Source organism: Tupaia chinensis, unplaced genomic scaffold, assembly GCF_000334495.1.
Source record: "Tupaia chinensis unplaced genomic scaffold, TupChi_1.0 Scaffold144206_1, whole genome shotgun sequence".
Taxonomy (NCBI): Eukaryota; Metazoa; Chordata; class Mammalia; order Scandentia; family Tupaiidae; genus Tupaia; species Tupaia belangeri.
This window is the reverse complement of record NW_006204064.1, coordinates 246,113-264,350: the sequence shown is the minus strand read 5'-3', so window position 1 is coordinate 264,350 and position 18,238 is coordinate 246,113. Positions and strand designations below refer to the sequence as shown.

Sequence of the window (18,238 nt, the reverse complement as noted above, 5' to 3'; positions counted from 1 at the left end):
CTTGCATAGCTTCTTCAAAGAAATATGTATTTGGATCCCATCCCCTTATTTTGTTGGATTATTTGTGCTTTTATTACTGAGTTGGAAGAGGAACTTTCCATATTTAGCTCATTTAATCCTTCAATGCCTCTCTGAGATTAGCATACTTACTTTTACCTTGCAAGTAAAGCAATTGATGTTCAAGAATATTCACTCATTTGCTCAGGGTTTCACATACAGAAAAAGGTCAACAAAAGATGAAATTCTAGCTGAGCCCAGGTCTTTCCAAACATTTTGCCTACTTCCATATTCTTTGCTATTTTACTCAGAAAGTAAAACAAGAGTGAAAATAACAATAAAACATGTTAGGGTGTTCAAACAACAGCTTAGAAATGAGCAGACAATACTATAAAGGAAAACAGGGTTACATGAAATCAGAGCTAAAAGAACAACAGTGAGAGATTAGGTTAACAGATGAAACAGTCACTAGAGTTCTACTTTTTTGTATCCTGTTGGTCATCCTTGTAAGAAAAGTAACCTACCTCAAGGTTATCTCATCAAGAAAACACTGCGCAGAGCCAGTGTGGGCTAAGATAAAGACTTCCCCGAACTTAGTGTAAAGACAAGGTACAATCTCTCCTCACTTAACAACCGACCTGTTTAATGACCACTCAGACTTGCCACTGAGTCTCCAGTGCTCCCCTTTCTCAGTCTGTGTGAGCCTCAAGAATTTCCTTACCCAGTCTTCATCTCGTCCCACAGTTGCTTAGTATTCACTACACAAAGCATTCACAATTACACAAGACTATATATTTCGTTTACTGTTGACTTTATTATGTACCCATAGTAGTCTTCAGGGGGAAGAAATGCTTACACCAGATTTATATTATTGTATTGAGGTGAGTCCTGTTTCTTTCTGGCTTTTATATAAAATGTATGGATAGAATGACATTGTTCCAGTGTGGTGTCATGTGATATCTATTGAAAAATACATACCCTATACACCGCAGCACACCGCGAGACATCTGCCTTTAAAGCTCCTCACTTATCAACAAATTTGCTTAACCACCTGGTGGTAGGAATGGAACTTGGTCTTTAAGTGCCTGCCTATAAGAAGTGAACAGCACAGAAACAGGTGGGCAGCTCAGTATGAGGTGGTGCTAGGGGTGGCACATAGGGAAAGTCAAAGAGATCACAAGGGGAAGAGACATTGGGTTTTGAATGAAAGCATAACCTAAGCATCTTTGCGTGGCTGCTTCTTGGGTACCAGAGGCCTATCACCTGTTCACTCTTAGTCAGTCAGAGGAGCAAATGCATCACGGGATTGAAGGGCCATGTTGTCTCACCTATGCTGCTGGCAGGCCTGCCCAGCCACTGGGAAGAACTGCTCCCTAGAAAAAGGCAGAAGCTCACTCTCCTAATGCCATGTGAAGTTAGTCTAGGGTTGGCTTCACTAAGACAGCTTGTTGCTTATGTCACTCTTACTGTCCAGGACTCTACCACAGAGGGTTATGGCCACCCAAAAAGGTGATTCCAATAGACGTTGTCTCGTGTCATGTCTGTGATTGTGCCAAGTGACTGAAGAGCAAGTACAAAGGGTCTTGCTGAGTCTCTGCTCTGTTTCCATGATGCCTAGCACAGGGGTTAGCAATCTGTACCTGTGAGTCATGGCCTGGTTTTGTAAGTAAAGTTTTATTGGAACACAACCATGCTCATTTATTCTCATGGAGTCAGCCAAGCCCAAGATATTTACTGACTGGATCTGTATAAAAAATGTTTGCCAGTTCCTGGCCTGGTAGAGTACTGGGCTCCCAACAGCTAATTCTTAAATCTTCTGTTGACTCGCATCCCTTTGATGTCTCCTAAGTGATACAAAGCTACAGGTACCCTTTGGGAAGTCACATTTTTATTAGTTCCACTGAGATATTTTCTTCCCCAGTGAGGGCTCCTTGATGCTCTGGGCTAGTGCCAACAGAAGTACACCACCATGCTTTCTTTAAATGTTTAAGGCCTTTGCAGCCTCCCTGCTCCAGGTGTGTCAGCCTTTCCCCAGCCATGCTCTGCCTACTCGGATGAGATCACTTTTCATTTGTGAAAATGTCCAAAAAGTTCAGTGTTTCTCCTGCATCATCTCGTGTGCCCACACGTGCCCCTGGAGGCTGTGTCAGCTCTTATTTCTGAGGTTCGTTGTGAGTAGAGGAGCAAAATGCAAAAAGGTTATGTCATTTGCCCAAGGCCTCTACTTAGAATCATTCCTGGGATGTACATCTAGGCCAGGAGGAAATGGAGGGGAGAGCAGGGATGTGACTTTGTCAGGAAGAGATGACAACAAGGACTCTGGTGACGGGCAGACCTGGGGCAGGCCTTTCTGCTGATTCTTGGTGGTATTCCTCAAAGTCTCAGTATCCTATTAATAAAATGAAGCCAAGAATACTATCTAGTCCATAGAGGATTTCACCTGACAATGTGTATTCATTAACCTAATAGAATACCTGGCCTGTGATGTTCAATACATGTTAGCAGCCATTATATTTTATATAGTTTATTTATTTTATTCATGATCGAGAGGGTGTGCATGCATGAGAGAGAGAGAAAGAAAGAATAGCGTCCTTGACAGAGTCTTCTCATGCTGTAATCCCTTTTCTCCTCAACACATGCCTGGTGTGTTTTCAGGCTAACCCTGGGATCCAAACCAGCAGTTGGCCATGTGGCCTCCAGCACTATAGTTTGTTTTTCTACTGACTGTACCACCAGGGTAAACTTAGCAGCCATTGTTGTTGTTATTGCTGCTGCTGGTACTATTGTCAGTGAGAAATCAGTATCTAAGCTTGAATTCTCTATTTATTCAGTATCTGAGATTATAAATTCAGTTAGCTACAGAACAGAAAAGCATGAATGATTAAACTGGGACTAAGAGTAATATAAAATAACCCACATAGTGTATTATCTAAAAGATACATATTCCGTTCTTACTCATCGTTGCCCAGCCCAAATATGGGACTAAAATTGCCAGATAGAATTTGTGGAAATATGGAAATCTCCTTTTAACATTGGGAAACCATTTCCATTTAAAAAGAAAATCTAGGCAGACAAATACTACGAAATCTGAAGGTCATATCTGGCTTGCAACTTCTTATATAAAGTCATTAAAACCTTCCCCAGGGAAGAATTTTCCTGGGAAGTTGTGCTTGTATTTGTTCACATCTAAAGATGGTTTCACTATTTTACATGAACATCTAGCAAATATTTGTCAAACAATTCTCATATGCTAAGAACTAAAGATTTAGAGATAAGTCAACAGAGTTTCTACCCTAGAGAGATTATCAATCTAGAAAAAAGTACCAATATCTCATAAATTCATTATAATAGAATGATAAAGTGGATATCATCAAAGTGTATGCAACCTGCTACAGAGAGACCAGGAAGGAGTTTCTGGAAGAGGGGACATTTAAGTTGTGCCTTGAAGAATGAGCAGAAGTTGGTTAGACTAATAAGGGAGGGAATAAAAGAAGGTCTCTAGAGCTGTGCTGGGCACTATGGTAGCCACTTGTCATGCGTGGCTATTTACATTTTAATAAATTGAAATGAAATGAAATGGAATATTTAGTTCCCCCAATGTAGAAGCATTGGACAGTACAGAATTAGATCTTGACCATGGTTATAGGCAGTTCTGTTGGACTGCGCAGATACATGGTATGAGTAAAGACTGACATCCCACGCCTATGAAAAGTTGAGAATGCTGCAAGTGTGGGGGCGTTGCTGGAGTGAGAACTACTGAAGTGGGGAAGGTAGGCAGGAGGCAGAAAGACAGGAAGTGTGTGTGGTAATTCTGCATTTTCTTCTCAGCCTCTGTGTCTGCTGGGTTCTACGTCCACCTTCCCCCATGCTCCCAATCATCCCTAACATATTTCTGGCCTCTTTTCTTCATAGCTGACGTGCATTCAGATCTATCACATGGCCCCAGAAAAGCAATATTACACTAATATATATGTTCCAGGTTTCCACTAGGATGACATACCCACATTCTTGTTTTGGATCCTGCCTATGAATATTAAATATTTTAATAATTTTTTGCACAGTGACAAAAATTATAAAAGGAAAACAGACTTCAATTTATTCTTATACTGTGCTAGTCCACTGCTGCTGAACTGTATTTGGAAACTTATGAAATCATTGCAGTGGTTATGTTTGAGCGTGATTAAAATTAGTTCATTATTCTCATGTCATTATTTCATTGTCTCATTGCTTATATGAGGTTTAAACATATAGGATGAACTTTTATTTTACATGCACTAGAAAATAAGGGAGATTTAAACTAACCAATTGTTAGTTTAATTTCTGAGTTACATTCGGTGATTAATGTTAACCATTTCTCTTTATTATTCTGATGATTAGTTTAATGTTGGATTGAACTCAGTTAAACAAAGGGTGCCGTTTGGGGTTTAACTTGGAAAATCTTGGACTTTTTTTTTGCAAGGGACAGTTTACACCTGTTTTCTTTCAGATGGTGTCTTTTTTTCTCTTAATTATTTAATTTCATAGCTGTCCATTTATTCTTCAGGGATCTACTCATTCACAGATACACATGAACCTCCTATGCTGTGCCAGACACCCGGGCACTGAACCTAGGATACAGCAGGGAATCAGACCACAGTTTCCCCGCTCTCTCAGAGCTGACACTCCAGTGGGAGAAGATTGAGACAGCGCATAGTATAAATGGGGAAATCAAGTATAAGCTGTCAAACTGTGCTTCATAGTTCGAAGACAATAAAACCAAATGATATGTCCTTTTAAAGATGTAGGTGGGCAGGGGCACAGGAGGCATAGTGGTTAAAGTGCTGGACTCTCTTATGGCTAATCTTGCTTCAAGTTCCAGATCTGGCAGCTACAAAATCATACCAGGCACACGTGTGTGCATGCCCAAAATCCCAAGAAGAGAATTGAGGAGAAGGGATTGTGGTAGGGCTATCCCTCCTGGAGGAGGAGAGATGATCTTTCTTTCTTTCTTTTTTTCTTTCTTTCTTTCTTACTCTTTGTCTCTTGGCAAGAACATGTACCATATATTATAGTAAACTTAAAAAAAATCCCCAGTGTGCTTAGCGGCACAGTGGTAATGTTCAGGTGATGCTGGATCCACAGGAAAGATGGTGGGTGTGGTTTCCAGGTCGACCCACACATGCTGAGTATGTGTGTCCATGATTGGGGCTGGCTGGGAAGTGATGGCTATCATGGGACGAGTCCCTGTTGAACATGGTTCTCTTTCTCTCCTCACTTTCATGAAAGAGACAGAGAGAAAGAAGAAAGTTTAAAAAAATGTGTATAGACATTGTCAAATGTCCCTGGTGAGCCAAAATTGGGCATCCCTGCCTGCCCTAATTCCTGACGCCTGATGACAATGACTTGAAGAAGCCCCAATGCAGACAAGCTCAGAAGTTTGTTCCAGCTTTTTAAAGTGTTTTCTTGCCTGTTACTGATAGAGTTGACTTTTGGTATGTGAAGCCAGCATGGAATGCTTGGGGTGGAACCAAGTCTCCTTTTGATCCTTTACTCAGTTCGGTTGAAGATCAAACATATGGGATTGTATGTTATTAGCAGTCTAGGAAGCCTGGAAAAAAACCAACTGATTGTTTTAGTAAAAAATATACCAACTTTTATCACTTTGTAGTTCCCTGAAAATATAAGTCATTGAAAGTCTTTTTGATCTCTCACAGTTCAAAGTTGATGCAACACCATCATCACAACACGTTGCATTTTGGAGGTTAGGTTTTGTAAATTCCTGTGTTCAGTCATATGGAGGACTGTATAGATCTGACTTGATCTACTCTCCCATTGCCACCTTGACTTCAAAGTGTGGTACTCATCAGTCCTGCTCTTGAGTTGAAGAGCAGATTCTAGAACACAGACAGCCTGATGGTCAAAAGGCAAGCCACCACCTTACTCCTCAATGTCAGTTATAATAATGACAGCTAGACCTACTGACAATGAAGCTAATGTTTATTAAGTACAAATTATATGCTAGATATTGTGAAGGCCTTATTAGTTCAATGTTCATAATATCCCTATAAAATCATTGTTATTATTTTCATTAGTTTATATGTAGTAAATTGAAGTTAAATATCATGCCCTGAGCTGTCTCCATAGTGTGGTGGGTATGCACCGTACTTAGAAAACTGGATCCCATGTGGCTGACCATAGTTTACATCCTGACTCTAGCAGTCTGAAAAACACACTGTGCACATGTGTATGCATGTCACAAATCCTAATGGAATAAAGAAATGTAGGAAAAATAATTGTGGTATGAACATGCCCCATGGAAGGGGGCTCGCTCACTCGCTCTCTCACTGGCGAGGGCACGCTCCCACTCGCAATTAAAAAAGAATAAAAATCTTGCCCAGCTAATGAGAAATAGGGCTGGGGATAATAATAATAATAATAATAATTAATAATAATAATAAATCAGCGTGTCTTTAAAATCTATGCTTTTAACCTCTAAGCCTAACTGCCTCTGGAGTTGCTAGTTGGTCATGTTACTATTTCCCACTGAGTTCAGATATGAGCTCAGACTCCTTCTCAACACAGGCTCTGCTAGTTAATCAGAGATGGAATTTTATATAAAACTATTTGTCCATCAATTCCAAATTCTTCTTTCTCTTCACATATTAGACTGCAAAGTCTACTGAGGCAGGACATGGGGCTACTATAGACACATGTGAATTCATATCTAGTAAGATATTCTGTAGGGAAGGGGGAAATGGTTGAAATAAATCTCATAAGTAACTTTTTAGGCTCCTCTGAACTTTAATCAATAGAAATAGTATTGTTCTGCTATCTCATTTTATTTTATGTTTTCCTTTTGCAAAGGCAAAGAACACCCTTTCTACAAGTGGTGGTCAGCAAGTCTGTGATGTTGTCATATTGCTGGCAATAATCCCAGTCTTTCACCTTTGAGGAGGACATTCCCTTTTTTTCCTATTAGCAGGAGATGCTTTAAGGATCAATTCTAGGGATGTTTCTTCCAGATTAGAGCATACATAATCCAGCTGGGTTTCCTGCACTAATTTGATTAATTCAATTTATATTCTCTTCTTCTTGGTTGGAAAGAGCTCTATATAACAATTGAAAACCTTAAAGCTGAACAGAGATACCATTCCCTCGTTTTCTTTCATTTTTACCCTTCACTGGACAGCTGGTAAAATGGGCCTGGGCTGTATTCTTCCAGAAGATACTCTGAAGCCTGGGACTGATTCTCTGTGCTCCCAATAAATAGGCTAGTGGGAGAAATAACTATCTTTCCCTTTGGTCCATAAGCATCAAATCAAACAAATGGACCAACAAGTTTTGGTCGGATAAAATATAGGGTGAAAATTTGATGGCATACAAGTAATCATTTTGTTCACTGATCAATACAACTATGTAAATATGAATTTTATATAGTTTTAAAATAGTATGGTGTAAAGGACCGTATGAGTGATTGACTTTTTAAATGTAATTTGAAAACTAGTTAATTTTTTTCTTATCTGTTATTATATAAAATAATAAAATACTTTCAAGGGATCAGTGTTTTCTGGGTTCTCAAACATGACCATACATAGTCTGTCTTTGATTCAATGTTCAATAATATTTTTATGATTGATGGGCAAGTGGTTCATTTTGAACAGTCTTTTTTTCTTCCTTTCAGAAACTTGATTGATTTTTTAATCGAATCTTTTTTATTATTAGTTTTTTTTCTACATTAACTCAGTGTATATCATTATAGCATACCAAATGAATTTTTCCATCATGTATTAGTCCAGTCAAAAATATTACCATACAGGGAACCAGCAGTTAGCATAATGGCTATGTCGCTGGATTCCCACGTAGTCGACCGTGGTTCGTGTCCCAAACCTGGTGGCTTAGAACTCACGCCGGGTGCGTGTGTGTGCGTGCCCAAGATCCCGAGAGGAGAATGGAGGAGAAGGGATTGTGGCGTGACCATCCCATCCCCCCTGGGGGGTGATTTCTCACTTTCTGTCTCTATGTCTCTCTCTGTTTGGCGAGCGCACGCACCCTATAGTGAAAAAAAAAAACCTCTCAAAAAAAAATATTACCATACACATTATCATCAACAGATAATTTTCCATTTTTTGTGTCCCTTAAATGTTTTGCTTCTCTCTTTTTCCCTTTGATTCCCTCTCTTTTCTTCTCCTCCATTTCCCACCCACCTACCATGCTGTCTCAAATGTCCACAGTTGTTCTCCATGCCTTTATACTTCCAGTCTTTTAGTTTCTGCTGTAGAGTGCAGACATTCAGGATATATTGAGTGGGGACATACAGTGTCTCTCTTTCACAGTCTAGATTGCTTTGCTTAGGAGTAAATCTTCCATATTCATCAACTTTCTATCAGATGCCAGGGCCTCATTGGTTTTTTTGTTGTTGTTGTTTGTTTGTTTGTTTGTTTGTTGTTTTTATGGCTGAGTAGTATTCCATCGTGTATACTTGCCATTTTGAACAGTCTTAATTTTGATCTGGGTAGGATCTTTAGAAATTTTCCTCCCCAGCCTAAGCTATATTGCTATGACATGGAACATTAATTAAGTTTTTGTTTTCTTTAAAAATGTGAACGAGCACATTCCCTAGCAATAATCATACTTTTTTGTTTTTATTTAGGCCCACAGCACTCTGAAGAACACTGCTTTGTAAATCTTTCTTTTTATGCTCTAGCTTAATTTTCCAGCTCTTCGCTCCTTAGTAGAATGTGCCCCTAACCTCTTTAAACCCTAGGACTCAGCAAAGTGATGACTTTAAATTTATGTGGTTAAAAAGACTCTTAATGACCAAAAGAACCTATCAATCTTACTGATCAGAATTATATTTTGAAAAGAAGATGGCTAATTACCAAACTGTTTTGCTGATAGTTATTTTAATCATACTGACTGCCCTTCTTGGTGTGGAGAGCCACGAGGCAGTAGAGACAGGAGATGAGCCATCACGACAAAGTGGTGCTGATGCTGGAATTGGACTCCAGGGGCCAATTTGTCAGTTTGCTTAGGAGGGTCACAGCTCACTTTGTTGTGCTTAGACACCACTTCCTCTGACCAAATGTGTCCCTTCTGATGATATAAAAATCTGCTAGTTTCAGGCTAGTAGGTAGCATGAATATTAAGGCACTGGACTGCATATGGCTCACTCTGCAATTCAAGTCTCAGACCTGGTGGCTTGAAAAACACACCAGGTGTATGTGCATGCATGCCCAAAATCCCAAGAGGAGAATGAAAGAGAAGAGACTGTGCGTGTGCGTGTGTGCCCAAGATCCCGAGAGGAGAATGGAGGAGAAGGGATTGCGGCGTGACCATCCCCCCTGGGGGGTGATTTCTCACTTTCTGTCTCTATGTCTCTCTCTGTTTGGCGAGCGCACGCACCCTATAGTGAAAAAAAAAAACCTCTCAAAAAAAAATATTACCATACACATTATCATCAACAGATAATTTTCCATTTTTTGTGTCCCTTAAATGTTTTGCTTCTCTCTTTTTCCCTTTGATTCCCTCTCTTTTCTTCTCCTCCATTTCCCACCCACCTACCATGCTGTCTCAAATGTCCACAGTTGTTCTCCATGCCTTTATACTTCCAGTCTTTTAGTTTCTGCTGTAGAGTGCAGACATTCAGGATATATTGAGTGGGGACATACAGTGTCTCTCTTTCACAGTCTAGATTGCTTTGCTTAGGAGTAAATCTTCCATATTCATCAACTTTCTATCAGATGCCAGGGCCTCATTGGTTTTTTTGTTGTTGTTGTTTGTTTGTTTGTTTGTTTGTTGTTTTTATGGCTGAGTAGTATTCCATCGTGTATACTTGCCATTTTGAACAGTCTTAATTTTGATCTGGGTAGGATCTTTAGAAATTTTCCTCCCCAGCCTAAGCTATATTGCTATGACATGGAACATTAATTAAGTTTTTGTTTTCTTTAAAAATGTGAATGAGCACATTCCCTAGCAATAATCATACTTTTTTGTTTTTATTTAGGCCCACAGCACTCTGAAGAACACTGCTTTGTAAATCTTTCTTTTTATGCTCTAGCTTAATTTTCCAGCTCTTCGCTCCTTAGTAGAATGTGCCCCTAACCTCTTTAAACCCTAGGACTCAGCAAAGTGATGACTTTAAATTTATGTGGTTAAAAAGACTCTTAATGACCAAAAGAACCTATCAATCTTACTGATCAGAATTATATTTTGAAAAGAAGATGGCTAATTACCAAACTGTTTTGCTGATAGTTATTTTAATCATACTGACTGCCCTTCTTGGTGTGGAGAGCCACGAGGCAGTAGAGACAGGAGATGAGCCATCACGACAAAGTGGTGCTGATGCTGGAATTGGACTCCAGGGGCCAATTTGTCAGTTTGCTTAGGAGGGTCACAGCTCACTTTGTTGTGCTTAGACACCACTTCCTCTGACCAAATGTGTCCCTTCTGATGAAAAAATCTGCTAGTTTCAGGCTAGCAGGTAGCATGAATATTAAGGCACTGGACTGCATATGGCTCACTCTGCAATTCAAGTCTCAGACCTGGTGGCTTGAAAAACACACCAGGTGTATGTGCATGCATGCCCAAAATCCCAAGAGGAGAATGAAAGAGAAGAGACTGTGATGTGGCCATCCACACTAGGGGGTGATTTCTCACCTTCTCCTTTCTCACTTCCTTTCTCTCCTCTCTCATAAGCACATGTGCCCTATGGCAAAAGTCTTTTAAAAAAAATAAAAAAGAAAGAAAGAAAAGAAAACAACTATAATAGTTTTAATAGATACTTTCTCTCTTTGTTCTTTAACTTGCATGTTCTAGGGTCATTAGTTAGAGTTGATAGAGCTTCCAAGTAGCTAAATGATCACAGAAGATATAGACTTGGCTAAATCAAATTGTAGATGGGATGATGGTTTCACATCATATCACTGTCAAATGGCATCTGTGGCTTTTACATTTACTTTCATCTTTTTCTCTTTAGTTCAGAAACAATGGAGTTTTGATGTGTCTGCTTTTGGGGATTTCTCTTAATTCAGTAATCCTTTATCAGAAGCTCCTCAGGAAAATCTAAACAGAACTTTCAGAGAGTGTATGGATTCCTTGGTCCCCAAAGGATTCATTGTAAGGATCCTTCAAATGGATCATTCCTCATGGACATGTAAAATTCTCTTACCTGCAAAGCATCCATAAATATCTAATTTTAAGAACTCATTTGTTAAAGCAAGGGCACAAGTACACATCCCTGTGTTGATGTCTATGAAACAATCTCAAGTATAGCAAATCTGCTGCTGGGAGAGACAAAGAGGCTTTGTTGGCCAAGGTGAAGGCAGCATAGAGGCCCACCCCATACCTGTCAGCCTGCAATGTGTGAGATGTGGGCACAATTGCTTCCTGCTCTGAAGAAATTAGCTAAGATTTGCCTACATCATGGAATTCTTAAGTTATTATCCTCCTGGTTGTTCTGTGGGTTTGGGTGACCAGCACCTTAGAAAGGCCGTCCTCCCTCACACTTATAGCCTCCATGATTCTCATATTGTTAGCCTATCTATCATCTTCTACCTGCTCATGATACCCCTTCTTATTGGAGCCTGGCTTAACAGCCACTGTCTTTACTAATCTTCCTTCACCCTCATGTAGCTCTAATCTCCCCCTTTCCCCTTTCCCATATCCTACATCCTGTGGTTCACTGTTAGTTGTCTATGACTTCACCATGGTGGCGTCCCTGAAGTTGGAGGTCATGTCTTACTCATATTTTGTCTCCCTGGTTGCTGACATTTCTCCAGCCATAGAGTTGGCCGGTCACTGGAAGGGTGGATTTATAGTCTTTAGCACGTTTTGGATTGTCAGAAAAATCATGATGTACTTTTTCTGTTTTTCTGTGCAAAAATGGGTCATGACTTTTCTGGCAGCCCAATAGATATTCAGGCCTCAGGAAAGTATAGGTATCTTTGAAGGGGCTGGCATGTGTCCTACTAACTTGAAAACCTACCCGTGAAGAGTACATAACCCTTATTCTGACCTTATGTTGGATAATGCTGAGTTCATGCTTATGTAATTAAATCAGAATTGATGGCAACCACCTAATGCAGGGTGAGGGTGCTGATTAATTTAGGCCATCGCTTGCCTAAATGTGTGCTCTGGATTCTCTGGAATGATAACAGATTGAAATGGCGGCTGGGGGAAAGGAGATGAAAAAAATTTTCTGTTAAATAACATTAAAAATGCTGAATTCAGCAAAATTAAGTATGATTTTTAATTGTACAACTTCTCAGACCGTAGCATTTTTCATGAAACTCCTAAAAGTAAATAATAAGCAGCACTTCCAAAAGAACTTTGACCTGTGATATTTTTCTTATTTCTTCTCTCCCTCCCTCCTGCCTTCCTTGTTTCCTTTCACAGTCAGCTCTATGGTTGTAGTGTTTGAAAGAGCGTACTTGGGAAATGCTGAGATAGATTGTCAAGATGCATAGACTGGCATCTAACTTGACTTCAGAGTAATAAAAGGCAACAATTGAATTGGTTCCCATTTTGTGTGCGAATTAACGCAACCATCTTGCTCTGGGAACCTGACACATGAACCTCAGCACTTCCCCAACAGTTAAGGGATGGCGGTAACATTAGGTGTCCAGCGATACTAACCCATCTAGAGAGGTAGGAACCAGAAGATTCAAAGACAGCCCTTTCCTATTCCTCTAGGCAATGTGAAAATGAATCCCAGAGGGATACCTAGGACTGTATTTTTAGCCATCCTAATACAAAGAATGTGAAAAGTGGAGTGTCAGCTATGGAGACCACCCATAACTCAGGTCTGATTCCCACCATGGAGTCACACAAAACCATCATCTGCTCTGACTAAATGAGGCTTCCAGATGCCCTGCAGTCTCTAACCCTCTCAAAGAAGTTAATTTTGTACTTGGAAATAATACAATTACTGATGGATCAGACCAGCTCTCTAGTATTTAATATCATCCACATCTCTGTACCCCGCGATAATGCCGTCGATTAATGGTAATATGGTATTTTGAACACCATTTAGATATTAATTATTTTTTAATAACCTCTTCATTAAAAGCCTAAAGCTTTGCCTAGGATTCTAATGAAAGTTTTCACATAAAAGAGAGGGATAATATAAAACAGGCACTAATAAACCCTCTGAAGAAAATTCAATACAATACCTTTGACAAAAGAGAGAAGGAAGAAAAGAACAACACACATTTCCAGCCAACATGCATTCTCTCATTAGGATTTTACATTCATCGCGGCACAGTCGCTGCAAATTATTCTCAGTTATGTATGTGCTTATGAACCCATGAAGAATTAGTGTCTTCTTAATGAGTACCAATGAATGTTTGTATTAAAAATCCTTTAACCCTTTTGAAAAAGAGAAACCATTTATTAGCAATTATGTCCTGGGATTAGAACGTATTTTTCTTTGGAAGCATTTAAAGCATATTGCAGTCTCTTCTCTTACTTGACCCTTTAGCATTTCTTTGAGGGAGGGTAGAACAAAGGCAGCAATCTTTTGTGAAGAGAATGGATTTTTTTCTAGAGAAAATAAATGATTTGACCATGGCTGCCCACTGAGTCAAGAACCATACAAAAGGCCCACACTTTTGGTGTAATTTGAGAGTGTGGGGAGGTTTCATTCAGTCTGAGAATAGTTTTCCCAATGGCACATGGTACATGTGGTAGAATGTTCACCATTAGAGATGTATATATTGTCCCTGTAGGCATCTAGTTAAGGGACGTCTTTGAGAGATGGCCCATATTATTAAAACCTCTGAAACAGTTTGTGCTGGATGGACACACAGGCAGTATATACCAGAATGTCTGGACTGCCTGTCAACGTCTTGTATTCAGTCCCATTCTGAATGGCATGTGGAAGCACTGTGGAACATCTTTGCATTCTAGGTGAGGAGACAAGATAAAGGGTATTCATGTGAATAGGGTAAGAAACACAGAGATAAGCTCTGAGCCTTCAAAAAAATATCATATTGGGCAAGCCATACCAATGGTGGTGTGAGTCTAGGACCCACCCCAGTGATACTCTGATAGATCCCTTGAGGAAACTGGATAAATATGGACAATCTCTCTTCTAATGCAACATGAAACATCCAACTGATGTTTCATAAAGGATGTCTTAGGCCACCTCATTGGTGCAGTGGTAATGAGCTGCTCAAATGATGCTTGGATCCCTGTGTGAGTTTCATTCTTGGGTTGACCTGTAAACCCCAGGTGCACATCCTCATGATCCTGGCTAGCTGAGAAAGCTGGATCAGGGTTGGGGGAAACAGTGTAAAACTCCTTGATGCTACTTGTCTTTTTCTCTCTCTTCCTTTCTTTCTGCCTCTCACTCTCATGAAAGAATAAACTTTAAAAAAAAATAAAAGTTTTATTTTTCCCTGAATATTTCACTGTACAGTGAGTGAAATACATTCCATTAAATCATATATAACTCATTATAATATTGGAAATAACATGAATGAATTAGTGATTATTGTATAATCCACTTGTTCTGTTACTTTGTTTTCAATATAGCCATTTAAAGAATTATTTAATTTGAGACCAGCAGGTGGCATGATGGCTAAAGGCACTGGATTCCCACATGGCCGACCGTGGTTCAAGTCCTGGACCTGGCAGCTTACTCTCTCACTTTCTCTCTCTCTCTCTCTCTCTCTCTGATCAAACTGAAAAATAATAATAGTAATAACAAAGTTAAATAAAAATAACTAAAAAAAAGAGTTTTTTAATTTGATTTAACATTATTACTTTTAATTTTGCTATAGGGCACATATGCTCACCAGAGACAAAAGAGAGAGGGAAAGTGAGAAAGCAAGCCACCAGGTCTGGGACTTAAACTGTGGTCAGCCATGTGAGAGTCCTGTCCAGTGCCTTAACTACTATGCTGGCCTCATCAATATGATCCTTTTAAATGTTGCATCATTTCTTCTCTCTTTTTCAAGTTTCTTTCTTTCTTTCTTTCTTTCTTTCTTTCTTTCTTTTCTTTCTTTCTTTTTTTATCTCACAGCAGGGAATTTAGTAAAGAGAGGGGAGGAAAAAGGGAGCTCCCAAGGAGGAAGGAGTCCTGGAAAATGGGTTGCCAAGGAAGAACTGTAGTGAGGGGTTTTTATTTGGGTCAAGAAAAGACTTGTCTGGACTTGTTCTAGGTGGGACTTATGCATGCATTCTCCTCTTGGTGGAGAGGGGTGCATGCTGGATGGGTCTAATTATTTTCCTAATTTTGGAGTGGGTACCAAGGTCAGGAGATTGTTTGTCTAGAAGCTTTGGACCATGATCTTATCTTCTTCCTAGAATGTGATGGGGCATGGAAAAAGCCTTTGTTTTAAATTTAGGTCATGCTGTCTAAGTCAGTCACTGAGCCATCGCTGGCTCCATCTCAAAACTTGGCCATTTCATGACTCCATCTTAGGCCCATACCCTAACTGTATTTTTAGGGTCCCATTTCCCCCTCTGCAGAGGAATCTCTAATTACTGTGAGGGGCACAAGGGTCGAAGGCCTTCTGACTTCTTCCTTCTGAACTGGGCGATGATGGAGGGGACAGCAGTTAAGGATCCTCTACCAGAGGTCTATGAAGAGGCCCTGCTAGGTGTCATGATGGGTGTTCACTGAAGACTTTGTCCCAGCCACCATTTGTAGCTTGATGGATTCATTCTGATGTGAAGAAAGGGAGTCTAGATGTTTCCTGGTCAACACACCAAAATATGACACAGGAACACAGGGGTGCAGGGATGACGGGATCCACACTTGCAGTGAGACATGGGTTCTTGTGTCCCATGGTTAGGAAGAATTAGAGTCATGGGCACAGAGGAGATATGGCAAAGCGGGGAGTTTATTAAAGAGAAGGGAAGAAAAAGAGAGCTCCCAAGAAGGGAGGGGTCCCAGAAAATGGGTTGCCCTAAGTTTATTTCTTTCAGAGAGTGAAAGAGATGGAAAGAGACCAATAGCCTTCGTAGGCTCTCGTGCTGTGATTCATCCCCTCACTCCTTCCAGCCAGCCCAAATAGTGGGCATGCGCCCAGTTTACAGTTCAGCCCAGAAACTGAACTGCAATCTCCCATATGTGTCCAGCTTTGCTTGAGTAGCATGTTACTGCGGCCCCACTATTCCCACCCTGTTGTATCATTTCTGAAAAGAAGTCGCCTCCCTTCAGTTACGCATGCAATGTAGATGCATCTTTTTCCTTAGTAAAAGAAGTTTTAAGTGTTTAAAAAGCAGCTATGTGCTCTGTATGACTGTTTTTAACATGATAGATTCATTGATTAACCTAGGATATACAGCCACTTGGCCGAGCTAGATATCCAAGCACAGCAAATTTCCAAGTCTGCATTACTGGGTATGCATTATCAAGAGGCAACTTGTTAAAAAAAGAACAGTCCTTTCTTTCTTCTTACAGATTGCCCTGATGGCAACAGAATCCTTGAAATCCTCAGGGAATGAGTTGGGGATCAAAGTTAGAAAGCACACCAGCTTATTTTCCAAGCTCTGAGCAGACCCAAGAAGAAAGACTGAATTTAATCAAAAAAGATTTTATTGATGAAGGTATCTCTCCTTCAGGCTAAACTTTGGCCCCTGCATGCTAATAAAACCATCTCATTTCTCAGAAGTAGCCTTTTGCATAAAACCTGGGGAGAGACCATGGTCAGGAATACATCCCAGGGAGAGGGACTTGACAACGATCAATCAGAAGTTGGCGAGGTCTCCTGCTGTCTGTCGCTGAGTTAGGAGGCACTCGCCTTTCTCTGGGCTGGCTGATTTTTCATTCTTGGGCAGTCACCTGAGTGCCTTTGGATTCCTGGGAGAGCCCAGGACATACCACTAGATCCAGGTCCCTCCTGGATGATGCTGGATAAGCCCTCTGCTGTTGCTTACTGGAATTTTATTTCCATGTTATCTGTGCACATGGCAATTTCACTGCCCAGAAATGAAGATGAGCAATCTGGGGCCTCGTGTTTCTATGACTGCTAATTATGTGCCCTTTTAATCTGTTGTTATAATAGGATGGCATGACATAAGGCCTTTTTTTTTTTTTTCTGGCTGCTGCAGCCAGAGGGGGCTGTATTTTGCACTTTCTCATTACCTATGTGCTTGAAGAATATTAACAAGGATGAGTTTAAAAGGGTAGGAGGTGTACTACAACTTTCCAGTCCTTGTCTTGAATCTGGAATTCAGTCCCAGTTCTTCTCAGGGCTGTGAAAGAAAGCTTTCATCTCAAAGACGATGCTCAGACTCCAGTGAACACAGGCTGTGGAAGAAGTTATTTCTCGGATTCTCTGATTGTCTCTGAATCTCAGAGACCATCAGGCATGGGGGATCTTCAAGGCTTTGTGACTTGGTAGAGTGGAAAATAAATAGACTGGAATTTAAAGTCTGGGTCTTCAGTGTAGTATCTGGGCATCCTTGACAATTGTTTTTCTTTCCCTTTCTCTCTTCTTTTATCTCTATGCTGTTTCCTTCACCTCTTCCCTGCGGCTTTCATACAAACTCTCGGCCAGCCAGAAGTTATTAAGTAACTGCCCAGACACTCACGCCACTGAGCTCCACTGGGACGTAGATTTCTCTAGGTCAGGGGCACATCTGCGAACTTCTCTGGTAGCTCTGCAGCAAAATTTCTGACACGTAGTTGGTGCTCAATAAATGCATGTTTAGTAAACAGAAGAGCTTCCTATTCCTGATGTGGCAAGCAGGCATCCAAATTCCACCTGACTGCATTGTGGGAGAATTAATGAATGATATAATACTTGCAAAATGCCTGGAAAATGGATGGTTGTGAGTGAGTGGAGGTGTAGTTCCTTCTTTCCTCTGGCTGTGGGAGCCTACAGGCTGAGGAGAACTGTAGCTTTAGGCAGATGGGGGAATGAATGAGTGAACGCAAGAGAGAAGAGAATAGGGGTTACCTTCCCCCCCCCCACCATGTAACCACTTTCAGGGAGCATGAATTTCTAGACTGCCACATATAAAGGTATGTGGAGGTCCTTGCTTCTGTTGCTGTCTTTGTTTGCTAGACATTGTTATCCCTAACCTGAGAACTACAGGAAGTCATGGTGAAGCTATGGCAGTCAGAGGTGGAGAAAGTTGCCTTAGACCCTCCAGGTCAGAGCTTGCCTGATGAAATATGTCTTTTCACCTTGATGCTGTAGCCTTCCTATCCTTGCAAGTAAATGCCTGGCATTGGCTTCTCTCAGGGTCAGAGTTCTGAACAGTTAAGGGAATCTAGCAAACATGTTCTTGGCTGAAGCCTGCCCCCCTG

The 18,238-nt window shown here is 40.5% G+C and overlaps 1 protein-coding gene across 1 annotated transcript in view; it reads left to right on the top strand.

Moving 5' to 3' along the window:
* FHIT (fragile histidine triad diadenosine triphosphatase) overlaps nt 1-18,238 on the top strand; it is an 858,590-nt gene that overhangs the window by 667,170 nt on the left and 173,182 nt on the right. The window lies entirely within an intron of this gene.